The sequence below is a fragment of the Girardinichthys multiradiatus genome, chromosome 11 (assembly GCF_021462225.1).
Source record: "Girardinichthys multiradiatus isolate DD_20200921_A chromosome 11, DD_fGirMul_XY1, whole genome shotgun sequence".
In the NCBI taxonomy this organism is placed as follows: domain Eukaryota; kingdom Metazoa; phylum Chordata; class Actinopteri; order Cyprinodontiformes; family Goodeidae; genus Girardinichthys; species Girardinichthys multiradiatus.
The window spans coordinates 35077527-35090192 of NC_061804.1; the positions used below are offsets into that span (position 1 = coordinate 35077527).

Below are 12666 nucleotides of genomic sequence, written 5' to 3' on the forward strand. Positions count from 1 at the left end.
GGTGTTGGGCTGTGAGCACAACCCGCATTTGAGGACGTTGGGCCCTCATACCATCCTCATGGAGTCGGTTTCTAACCGTTAGTGCAGACACATGCACATTTGTGGCCTGCTGGAGGTCATTTTGCAGGGCTCTGGCAGTGTTCCTCCTGTTCCTCCTGGCATTCTACCTCCAAAAACCAAAGATAGAAAGTAGATATTTTATATTGCATGTATCTGAAAGTGATGGGGTGGAATATGTTCTGGAACATTGGACCAGTAATCTAAAACCAGCATTGAGGTTTATTTATTTTTGTCTGTAAATTCCATTTTTGGTAAGAGGTTACAAAGTAGGAGGGGACTTAGTCAAAATGTAACGTGAATTTTGTGCTTTGTACAGTTTTTTTTAAAATCACCTTTCCGGGTAAAACAGATTAAAACAATCATCTGACCATTAATCGACACACCAAGAGGTGAGCTTGTTTGTGAGAAACTGTTTTAGCTATCAACTCTTGCCTCTGTTTTTAATTTTCTTATCTCCACAAAACACACTCCACCAACACCACAGGCCTCTCCTTCTTCCCTGCCCCCAACCTCAGACCAGAGCTGCTGACCTCGTAACAGACACACACACACACACACACAGAGCCATATGTTATGGCCAGGACGAACATCCACGCTGTAATTAGGGGGATGGTGCCGGACACTGTGCTGAGGTTAAGCAGGGTGACTCATCCTCTCCTCTTCTTGAACATCATCAAATTTGCAGGTATGTTGTTTCTTTAGATGTCGTGCTGACTGATGATGGGGATGGAAAACAACGGGGTTAAACTCTTGTAATCTCATTGCTGCTAAGCAGGTTGAGTGTTGTGATGATCTCGAACCGCGCTGGCTTTACGTTTAGAAAGTACACAGACGTCATTAGAAATAAACACACTGTCACACAGATGCACACACTCCCATTTTCACCTTTGCCCCTGGAGCTTTTGTGCCTTTATCTCTTGAGTGGAGAAATATCGTTTTTTTTGGTCATGTAGGAGGTTTTAAAGCTTCTAGCCATACCTTTCTGTAAAATGAATCAAACTCGCATTTGATATACAGTGCTGTAAAAGAAAGTATTTGTCCCCTTATAGATTTCCTAAGGGTTTTTTTTTTTTTGTGTCACACATCAGTCAAGGGTTTTGACGCACTTTTGTAAGTGAATCACTTTACCTTATTTTTAATAAATTCTACATAGTGAAGACATCAAAACTCTGAAGCAAACATTTATATTATGTGACAAACAAAAAAATGTGAAAGACAAAGTCTTTTATATTTTAGATTCTTTAAATTGGCCCCTTGTTGCTTTTTCTGCTCGATGAACTTCATGAAGTAGTCACTTGAAAGGGTTTTCCAACAGTCTTGAAGGAGTTCTTAGAAGTAGTAATAATAAAAAAGACAAACCACTGAATGAGAAGGTCTGTCCAAACTTTTGACTGGTAGTGTAAGTGTTTCAGATCATCAAACAAATGAGACAAAGATTAAACTTTGTTAAACCTCTGTGGAATAAAAAGGCCACAAACTGAAGGTTGGACATTGTGCTTCGGGATTTCAGAACATGTGTTGCTTTTTGAGATTTTTTTTAGCCTACTTCATATTGTTAGACAGGTCCAATTTAAGCGGTTTCTTTATTCTACAGGTCTGGTACTAATCAGGTCTAGTGGTGTTGAGTGAAAGAGAACTAATCTTTCCAAAACATGTTATTACAGTTAATTTATGATATTAATAACATGGCAATTACTTTTCACAAAGGGTTTGGTTTGGATAGTTTATTTTCCTCAAGATCACTTCCAGTTCCTAGGAACCAGCCTTTCTCAGGACCAGAGATTGTCCTCACACATTACCACTCTTTGGAAGAAGGCCAAGCAAAGACTGTACTGCTTTCAACTCTCACTCAAGAGATCCAATCTGCTGCAGGAGCTGTTGTTGATATTGTGCATGGCCATTTTTAAGTCTGTCATAATCACATCCATCACTAGCCACAAAACATGACAGGGCCATACTGCAAAGAACAACCAGATCTGCCGAGAGAATCATTGGGACTGACCTTCCCTCCATCCAGAGGAATGTCTAGGGTCAGGAAAATAGCAGCTAACATCTTTGCAGACCCCACACATCCTGGACACAAACAGTTTAGATTTTTACCTTCAGGTCAGCGCTACAGAGCTGTAGAAGATTGATATCATGCAAATTAGAACTAATTCAACCATTTCTTCTTTTGTTAAAATACTGTATATACACATATATACATGGAAAAATTGTTTTTCTAATCCCACGTAATTGTAGATATTTGTATTTAAAATGTCTGCACATTGAGACCAAAGTGGAATCAAAGTTGAATCCCTTGTTTGTGTTCACAAACATGGCCATTGTAGTTGATCCTGAAATAAAATCATTTGGAAACTACATTTTGTATTTACTCAGGAGCTACTCTTTTGGTATGAAAATATGTTTTGTGATCTGAAAGGTTTTAGTGTGACACAAGAGAAATAACAAGTAAGAGATTCCTGAAGGGGGTAATACCCTTTCCCAGTACTGTACAGTACTGTACAGTACTGTATCGATACAGGCCTTGATACTTTCTTTGGAACCTACTTTCTGGATTATTCAGCACTGTTTCCAAAGCTCTGGCACAGCAAGTCCCATTGAGAGTGTCTCTAGCCATCAGTCAAACTGTGGCTCGAAGGAGTCGAAATCTGTCACAAGTCGCTAACCCTCTGTGAAGTTTAATAATTGAGGTTGATCAGCTGGATTCTCATGCCTCGTGTGATATCCCACCCCATAAAAACAAAGCATCATAAGGAGCCTTTTTCTTCAGTCTACTTTCAAAAAATATTCCTGCTGTAAATACATTCTGCCTTTACTGCCAGTGTGCATGTCTCGGGAGAAACATCTTTGACAAAAGTCCTCCACGATCAGCCATAAATATAAGCAAAATAAATGTGAGTAAATTAAAAGAAGTAGCTATTTCAACATATTGCATCAGCCGCCAACATCCCACGTTGCTTTTTGTCATCGTGTGTTGTTTATGCCTATTGAGCATGTGCTTCTGCAAATGTTTAAATTGACCTTTTTACACGTCAGTGTCAGCTCTCCTCTCTGACGCAGCGGTCTGTCCGTCTCTGCCTTAACCTCTCTGACAAGATGAGGAGGAGCGGGGCAGAGAAAAGGAGAAAGAGGGAGGGAGGAGGAGAAAGAGGGGGCCGGCTTAACTGTGATGTGAATGGAAGAGAATCAGCGCAAGAGGGGAGAGAGGAAGAGAGAGCAGCACAAATCAACCTGTCTCCTCTTGACTTCAGCAAACAGCACAGAGGAGTTCGCCTATAGGCGCAGGGATCGGGAAGTGTGAGTTGCGAGTTATTTCGTGGTTTTTCGTTTTTTTTTATATATATATCATTATTATTATTGGGTTTAGAGGAAGATCACAGCTCTGGGGAAGAACCGCAGCGGCAGGAGAAACGAGCGGCCTCACCGTGGGGATAGATAGCAGAAAAATGCTGTCATGGGGAGAGAAGGGGAGGGAGTCGACTGAGAGGAACAGGATGGAACAAGGCAGGGTCGAGCAGGACTGAAAACGTGGAGGTAAGCCTTGTCTTTCTGCGCTCCCGGCCCGTCTGTGTCTTCTTTGTGCTGATAATGAATGTGGACGGATGGGTCTGCAGACCGTGTTTCCTCTGTATCGGCACGCGTGTCCTCCTACAGGCTCCCCATCCATTCAGAGACAATGTAGGGGATATGAAATAACGGCTTGCCATCCTCCCCCCTCTGCCTCATGCCCTTTGTGTTTCTGTCATCTCATTAAAAACGTGTTTTTACTCAATTTGAGATGCATCCAACATAAAATCCACTCACGACATTGGACATTTGAAAGCAGCTCACAACCTTTGTCGCATTTCATCCCAGGCCTGCCCTCTTCTCCTTCTCTTCCGACACTAATACACCCCCCCACCTCCTCCTTCATCATCTACCTCTCCACACACACAAACACACTGTCATCTATCCTGTCTCCCTCCGTTGTGCGCCCTCCAATAAGGCGATTGTCTTTAAAACAGTGTTATGACATTGTCAAGACAGCGCCGCAAACCTTGAGGCTTCTGGCTGCAGGACTCAGAGATGAGGGGCAAGGTGGAGGGAGGAGGGGAGAGGATGGATGGATGAATGGAGGGATGAGGGGACACTTAGAGAATAAAAGGTGCAGGGATAACAAAGAAAGAGCATTCATATATTTCAGATTTTCAAATCCTGCTCCATCAGTCTGAAGCATACTGGGATTTGGAGGGATGAATTGGATGATTTGCACAGACGATGATGGAAAGGAGACGCACAACCTGGACCAGGGTGTTGTTTTCAAGGTGGCAGAGAAAATGAGGGCTGCAGAAGACAAGCTCCTCATCCTTGACTGATTTAAACATGGGGCTGTGCGTCAAGGATTCAGGGTCCTTACAGAGGCTGCAAAAGGAAAAGCTGAGCGGCAGGAAGACAAGCAGCAGTGGCGGCAGTAGCTTATGTAAGCCAGTGCACTCAAAGGATGGGCCATTTAATTTACATTGAGCATCATGACTCCTCGTCCAGCCTGGTATTCGCTGTGGTATTCATTGTGGTTGAGGTCAACATGCAGGGGGATAAAATGCAGCTTGAGCCGACAGGACAAGCAGGATGTTTTTACCAGGGTTGACTTTAACTAGGAAAATCCACCTTGTTGTTCTCCACCTGCAGATGTTCATTATGTTCATCAGGGCAAATAAGTATTCCAGCATGAAGCATGTTCTCACGGAACACAGCCTGACCTTTAGATTTGCTGCTCCCAACGTTTATATTACTGCCTTCCACTTAACATTCAATTTAAGAACATGGGGCTGTGAAATTGCACTGCCTTGTAAATATATTCATACTCCTGAATTTTTTCACATTTTGTTGCATTGCAACCACAAACCTCGATGTATTTTACTGGGAATTTATGTGAAAGATCACAGCTTTGAACATTTCACAAAACTATGTTCAGTCTTTCAACCAGAAATGAAAAGACTATGAGGCAACTGCAACCCTACTATGATATGGCTGCTCACCTAATCTAACAGGTCGGGCAAGGAGAGCATTAATTAGATTAGCATTCAACAGACCCATGGTGACTCTGGAGAAGCTGCAGAGATCTACAGCTTAGGTTGGAGAATCTGTTGCATAAAACCCCTAAAACTCGCATCTAGCGTCAAGTTTAAAGCCTTGAGAAGTCAAGTTTGTAGTTTCCCACACGCCATGTAAGACAGCACACATGTGGAAGAAGGTGCTCTGCGCAGATCAAAACCACAGTTCAGTCTTTTGGCCTACATGCAAACAGTTGTATGTGTAGGAAAATAATACTAAGCAACTGCTTAAACACACGATCCACACTTTGAAACATGGCAGTGTCAGCATTGTGCTGTGAGAATGCCTTTCTTCAGCAGGGACAGGGAAACTGGTCAGAATTGATGGAATGGAGCTAAATGCGGGGAAATCCTGGACCTGTCCATTCAATCCCCAAAATATGTTCTGGTTTAACTGCAGAGAGCTCCTTCTACAAATGTGCTATCTCAAATGGCCTGAAGACAAATGCTCACCACACCTTTCAGTTTGTTTAAAGGAGCAAATTCTACTTGCAGCTCTGCTCTGTAAAGGGGTTTTAAAAGTCAAAATTTCCACTTGTGGCGTGGCAATTAGGATCAATTGGTTTTCATTATTTTCTGTAATCTAATCACCTCAACCAATTATGTTAGCCTGCTCTGAGAGTTAAAGCATTTTGTGGTAGTGAATATAATTGAAATCCAAATACCCATTTTGATTTGTAATTTATAAAAAAATATTTATTTGTAGATCTTTTTCTGTTAATATTTTGGCTCTTGCAATGGAAGAATATAAAGAAAAAAACTATTCTCACTTTTAAAGATTACATGTTTTGTCTCTTTTCTCTTCCAGTAATCTTAATTCTAATAGAGACACTTAACATTTGGTCCCATTTAAAAATAGAAAGACTATGTTAGAGTCCATTGTGACTTCTGTTATTTACATTTTTATTAGATGAAACTCTTAAAAATCTGACAATGCATCTATACGTTTGGAGTTTAGTTGGTCAGAGCATAATATAAGTAAGTGATCTGGTCTTTCCTAGGTTTAAAAATTATTTACATCTAATCTCTTAAGACATAATGGAAGGGCTATGTTGGGAAATCTTTGTACACCCTTGATGCTTCTATTGGATTTAAGGGCTAAATTACCAGCCAGGAGCTTTTAATCAAATGCAGTTGACTTATTCATCAGTACGTGAGAACACCTCTATAAACACTGAGGTTTTGGCAGTTTTCTGCACTGGAGTCTGCAGGTGTTTGTTAATACAATTCCAAGTAAGGAAAGAGAACAGGAGGGAGAATGCTTTTTCTAAGCAATATTTTAGAGAAATAACTACTGCTGCCCCTCAGTCTAGGGAAGGTTTATTCGGTCCTTTCTTAAAAATGTTAAGTCTATCATTCTGCTGTAAAAAGATATGAAACATAAGTGTGATATTTAAGAAACCTTTTTGCCATTCTAGGAATGGACATCCCACCATATTAGCTCCAAGGACAGATGGTGTAGTGCTCTGAGAAATTGTAAAAAACCTAAGATCTCCATCTCATATTCTACATCTCTAAGTCAGCATGTTAAATGTTAAAATCATGCCCCAGAGATATTTTCATTTAATAGCCACCAAAAAGATGACATTGCCTTATGTCAAGTGAAATTGTGATTGATAAAAACATCTACTGATATCTGAGTGTGGCTGAAAGGTGGTTTGGGTAGATCAACCTGGCTACCCTGCCTAACTTTAAACTTATTTTTCCTAGGCAAATTTTTGACAGGACCTATGGATTAAACCAACTGGGGTAAATCAAGACCATGACTGGCCAACCATAAGCAGCCATAAGAAAGATGTTCTTGGACATCCAATTTTAGGAGGAATAGCAAGACAGTTCAGAAAAAATTTAACAATTATGGTTTGTTTGGAAGGATTTCCAAGAGAAAGCCTCTGAAAGAAAATGGTTGCATGACTTGAGTTAGCATAGTCTTACCTGAATGATGAATAAGTCTTCAGGAACAATGTTCTTTGGACAGATGGGACTAAATGTAGATACGCTTGAGCATATAAAACCAAACAGACAATTAGCACCAACACCTAATACCAGCTTTTAAACATGGTGTTGGAGGGTTGATGATTTGGGCTTAATTTGCAGCAGCAGTCCCTTTGATTGACCTTTTAGCCATCGAGTCATGATTTTCAATCAGTCAATCTCGTGTTGTAAATGGCTATGACAACCAAGGAAACTCAACTGTCTTTAATGAGGGAACCCTGGCAATATGATATAAGAAAGAATAATAGGCAAATAAGACGTGTAAAATAAAAGTTAGAAAATGTAATAAAATTTAAGACATCCATACATATTAACATATAATAACTTGGTAAAAACAAGACCAATAAAAATGTAAAAAAGAGAATAAATGAATGTAGAAGCATCAGCTAGTATCTTAAAGAAATAAAATAAATACCTAAAGAAGACGGGTAAGGTACAAAAAACTTTAAGAGCTAAAGATAAATAAATAAAAAAGAATCTGAATGTATAAGTTTTTGTTGGTATTGTATGTTTTTTATGTCTGGGACGTTTCGGTGTGTGTTTTTTTTTAGGTATATGCTGTTTGAAGCAGGTCAAATCAGAATGCAGAATCTATCTAAATTTCTGTTTCCTGAAACTAGAATGATAAGAACCTAACAAGGCTGATATTTTATGCTTTTTTTTTTATCATTTGAGAGTCCTGTAATCTCATGCTCACTCTGGCTCTGATTGTTGCATCTATATGTTCAGAACCTGAAAATCCCAAACCAGATAAATTCATGCTGGTATCTTCTGAGGTTATATGGGTGCCAGAATTTAAACCTATACCTAATTTATCAGGCTTCTACAAACAACAAATAGATGACCCTTGAAGTATTACTTGCAGTCTGCTTTCAGTTGGCACTGCACATGGTTATCCATGAAGGATTTATATATCGGGAGGTTACTAGGCAGACTTGGCTCCGGGCTGAGTCAGCATTATATCATCCGTGGTTTTTTTAGGAGCTTTTTTTTTGCATGGCTACACCCTGCCAGGCTCCCTGTGGGGGCTCACATTGAGGAAGGCAATTTGACAGACCGAGCCTCCCCCTCATTGGATGGCTGGATGCTGTCGGGATGAGCTGCTGGGCGGATCCTCTCAGCCTGTTTGCCACGCTGTACCTGTCCCTTCTACTCTGCTTCTTCTCAGTCAGGTTTTGGTCCATTTGTAATTATCCAGTTTTTTTTTTTTATCCTTAAATAATATGCAGCAGAAAGAAAAATAAAGTTTAGGAGAAGAAACCATGATCCACAATGTCAGCTAGAGTTTTTAAAGAGATGAAGAAGTATGATAAATATGTACTCAGCAGCCTTTTTGTTATTTGTGGAGGCCTTCCCTACTGCCTGTTTTTTTTAAATAACTATCTTGATGCTTTTTCTAATAAAATATCCCTTAGGGATTTTACAACCTTCATGTTCGAGTAGCATAATTATTGCTGTGATATGGCATTTACCATTTCATTTTGACCATTTCATTTAATAAAATACAGACCCTTGCAACAATGTTCATAGCACTTGAACCTTTTGACATTTTCTCACGGCAAAACCACAAACTGCAATATATTTGTATGTAATGTGAAGCTGAGGTAAAAACAAAAAAAAACATGGTTTTTACCATTTTTGCAAATGAAATCTGGAATAATTTATTTTTTATTGTTAATTGTAATTTATTTATGTTACGGCCCTTTTGGCCCCCATGTCAAAAAAATCATTGATCACAGTAGGACTAACCTGGGTGATGAAAGGTTATACATAAATTAATGAAAAGTGTGGCACCCATACCAGTTTCCCTGACAGAGCCAAAGGAAAACATCCCCACACCATGATGCTTCCACCACCATGTGTCATTGTAGGTTTCAGAGTATTAGTCAGTGTTTCTTTTTCTTGTCACATCGCATTTTGCATGTAGACCTCAACGTTCAGTTATTCTGATCTGAGCAGAGTGCCTCCATCTCCTGTACTTGTTTGCTGTGGTTAGTTGGTTGTGACAACAAGTGAAAGAAAAAAAAACTGAACGTAAAACCTTGTGTAAGATACTTTAATTCAGTTCAGAGAGACAAACTCGGACTTAGTCCTTAAATATGTCCAAACTGTTGTTTTCATGAGACAAATTCATGTAAGAATCTGATGCAGACCAAAAGTCCTCTGATGGACTGTCTCTCAGCATTTCAGAAATATGTTCATGCCGTCCTTAATCCTGGTTTTTCCGCTCAATTATGTCATACACACGTTAAACCATTTTGTGGTGCAGTGGCTCTTTCACATTGTTTTTGTTGCTTTTACTGAAGAAGTGCACTAGAGGGTATTCACTGCTATGGAAAGCAAACCAGGACCAACCATTCATCCAAGCGCCACGTCACCCTATTATAATACGAGGTCAATAAAGACTTAAAAAAAGGCAGAAGACATCACATTCTGATTGCGGTTTAAAAATACCCTCACAGAGTCTTTTATTCTGGGAGTGATGTGTGAAATATGAAAGATTGTCACTGCGTTTGTTTCACGCAAAGAGCCCCTTTTGTTCTGTTACAGCCGTGGAGGAGGAAGTTGCTCCTTGCAACTGTTTTATACGCACGTAAAAAGGCGCTTCTAATAAAGAAGTAAGAGTGGTTTCAGACGTACACATTTCTGTGTCGACCATTTACAGAGTCCAAACAGTGACCACATTCAGGAAACTAACAGCAGAGATGTAATCTTGGTGACATAGAGGGGGAAGAGGGACAGTTTTGGTTTTTTGTTTTTGCTTTTGAATTTGAGTTCTTTCTTACTTCCCCATTTTTTAAACATTTTTATTAACACAACACTAATGAGTGAGTTCCTGTTAGAGAGGCTGAAAAATATCAGTATTGTTGTTGTTCCCTTCTTTTCCTATGCATGCGCAGCTACCTCATTATGACACAAGTGCAAAAACCACAGATGTACAAGTTCCTTGTTTGCACATGTTCCATCACAGAAAGTCAGTCGTCATTTGCGTTACCGGTTGACAGATCTGTGCTTTTTTTATGTACCTCAAAAGTTGCAGAGATGTTGATACAAAAAGCGCAAGGCTACCAGAGCAAGGAGAAGTAAGCTGCAGCAACGGGTTCCCTGCATATATTTGTCACATAGAACCATTAAAACTGTTTATATATGGGTTTTTCCTCAGATGCCGGTGAGTAACCTTTGTCTTTATTATGTTAGGGAGCCTTAGGTGCAGATTTTTCCTAGCTTAATTTATTTTCAGTTGTCTCTCTAATCTTTTAACCATCATAGCTAGAATACCTAATTATAATTCATCATTTAAAATATTTACTTTTGCAGACATTAAAGAAAAGCTGTAATTTCCTCTCTGAGGTCTAAAAGCAGAAGGAATAACCTAGAGTGATGCCTGTGCCACCAAAGCCAGCAGGAGACATCAGTCTGTTTCTCCCAATAATGAGAGCCATTTGAGCCCATTGAGTTTATAATGGACGTAGATGGAAGCAGTGTAGCTTGTAAGTTAAATGGCAGCCATTACGGACCCTCTTAGCTGATACCTTAACCCATAATCAACACTCAGTTAAAGTAAGCGGCAACAGCTTTTGGTTCAGCTCGCTATCAAACAAAGAACATAAACGAAAAATGGAGATGTGTTGCCCGCGCAGCTGTTTCACGAACACTTGGCTGCATTTCAGTGCACAGCAGAGGCATTGAGGAAGCGGAGAAGGTCAGCCTCTCTTCCTCTGAAAGTAGACAAGGTGGATTCAAAACACTTTAGTGTGCTATTTAGGCAATATTGGGCAATCTCTTTCTGGTTTGCACAGATTATGGTGGAGCAACAGTGAAGCGTTGAACTCGACATAATAGATACAGTCATGAAGCTTGAGGGTCACAAACGCCCACCATCACACACGCATGCAGAGAGTGGCTGCAGTTGGACAGCTGCTCTTCCTGTGTGTGGGGACAGTGCACTACAGATACAAGGCTCAGACGAGTCAACAAACGCAGACACAAAAGCACTCTTTTCAACTACTTGTGTCTTAAATCTCTCTGTCTGTTCAGCCGTGCTCGTGGTCAACCTACAAGGGGTATTTTCAGATGCACAGGAAGTGACAGTAAATAATGTGCCAGACGATAGCTCGAGTTTGGTACCTTCTACGTGAGGAGAGAAACACTAGCTCAGAAAAAATGACTAATTGTTTCATGAGGAAATTTCATTTTAAGAAATACAATGCAATGAACTTCAATGCTCTCGAAACTGTGCGGGTAGAGACTAAAATGTTTGCTCACTCTTTGTTGCAAAACAGGTCAAGCTCAGACAGATTGGATGGAGCATATTCTCAGTTGAATTTAGGTAGAGACTTTGACTAGGCCATTCTAGCACATAAATGTGATTTTATGTTAACTTAATTGTACCACTGGCTATCAGTTTAAGGTTGTTGTTCAGTTTCAAGTCTTTTGCAGCCTCTAACAGGATTCACTGTATCCATCTTCATCCATTTTCCCCTTATCTCTGACCAGCTCCCTTGTCTCTGGTGACTAAAGCATCTCCAAAACCCAATGCTTTAATTTCACTATTAGGATTGTTTGTTCAGGTTTATGTGTAGTGTTAGTTTTCTTCCTTAGTGTTTTGCATGTAGGTCAAAAAGTTAGGTTTTGGTCTAATTTCACTAAGATTTTGATTTTTATGTGGCGTGCATAATTTTCCTTGTATTTCTTGTATGCACAACTGTTCATGAAATTCCAATAAAATACATTGAAGATTGATGCTGTTATGTGATGAAGCTTAGAAGGTATGAATCCTTCAGCAAGGCCCTCTGTATCCTACTCTGACTATAGACTGTCTATTTGCTAGCCTAACTGTCTCTTTCCAAAAAGACAGACAAAAAAAGAAGTGAAACTGCACTAGACGCAGCCAGTTTCACACAGCCGGTGACCTTTACAGGTTTTACTGTAACACACAAGAGACATCCAACGCAGACTTAGATATAAATCATAACAAATCAGCTCCATCTAGCTCATTAATTATTAATTTTACAGTAATCCTCCCCATCTTTCGCCCAGCCATTTGAATAATGTATTAGTCAGAAGTCTTAATGTCAGGATATACTTCGGAGCTGAACAGAAGCCGAGACCTCCACACATAACAATCACAGCAGGTTACTTGACACCAGTTACCGTACGAAAAATCAAATTTAACATCATTTTAAAAATCAGTTATATTTGAGGGGAATATCAAATTGAATTTTTTTTGTGCTATAGAATAGTGGTCCTCAACCCTGGTCCTCAGGGCCTACTCTCGTGCATATTTTAGATGTTCCTAGTTTAAAATGAATGCGTTATTAACAGGCTACTGCAAACCCTGCTGCAGGAGTAAGTCAGTCCGCTGAACCAGGTGAGTAATTCTAAAATATGTAAGACAGTGGACCCTGAGTATCAAGGCTGGGGAATCACTGGTTTCATCCATCTAATCAAAAACAGGTAACAGGTGGAGGTAACAGGTTCAGGGCATTAAACCCATACATCCCTAACAACATTC

At 39.9% G+C, this 12666-nt stretch overlaps 1 protein-coding gene across 4 annotated transcripts in view; it reads left to right on the top strand.

The window, feature by feature from the left end:
- Nucleotides 1-3243: 3243 nt before the first annotated feature.
- zmp:0000001168 (signal-induced proliferation-associated protein 1) overlaps nucleotides 3244-12666 on the top strand; it is a 53916-nt gene continuing 44493 nt past the window's right edge. For 2 of the 4 annotated variants that reach the window (XM_047378788.1, XM_047378791.1), the window contains exon 1: nucleotides 3266-3597. The gene's annotated coding sequence lies outside the window, so the exon portion shown is untranslated. Of the gene's footprint in view, nucleotides 3598-10188; nucleotides 10321-12666 lie in introns of those variants that run through there. The other 2 variants (XM_047378789.1, XM_047378790.1) reach the window with 2 other exon arrangements.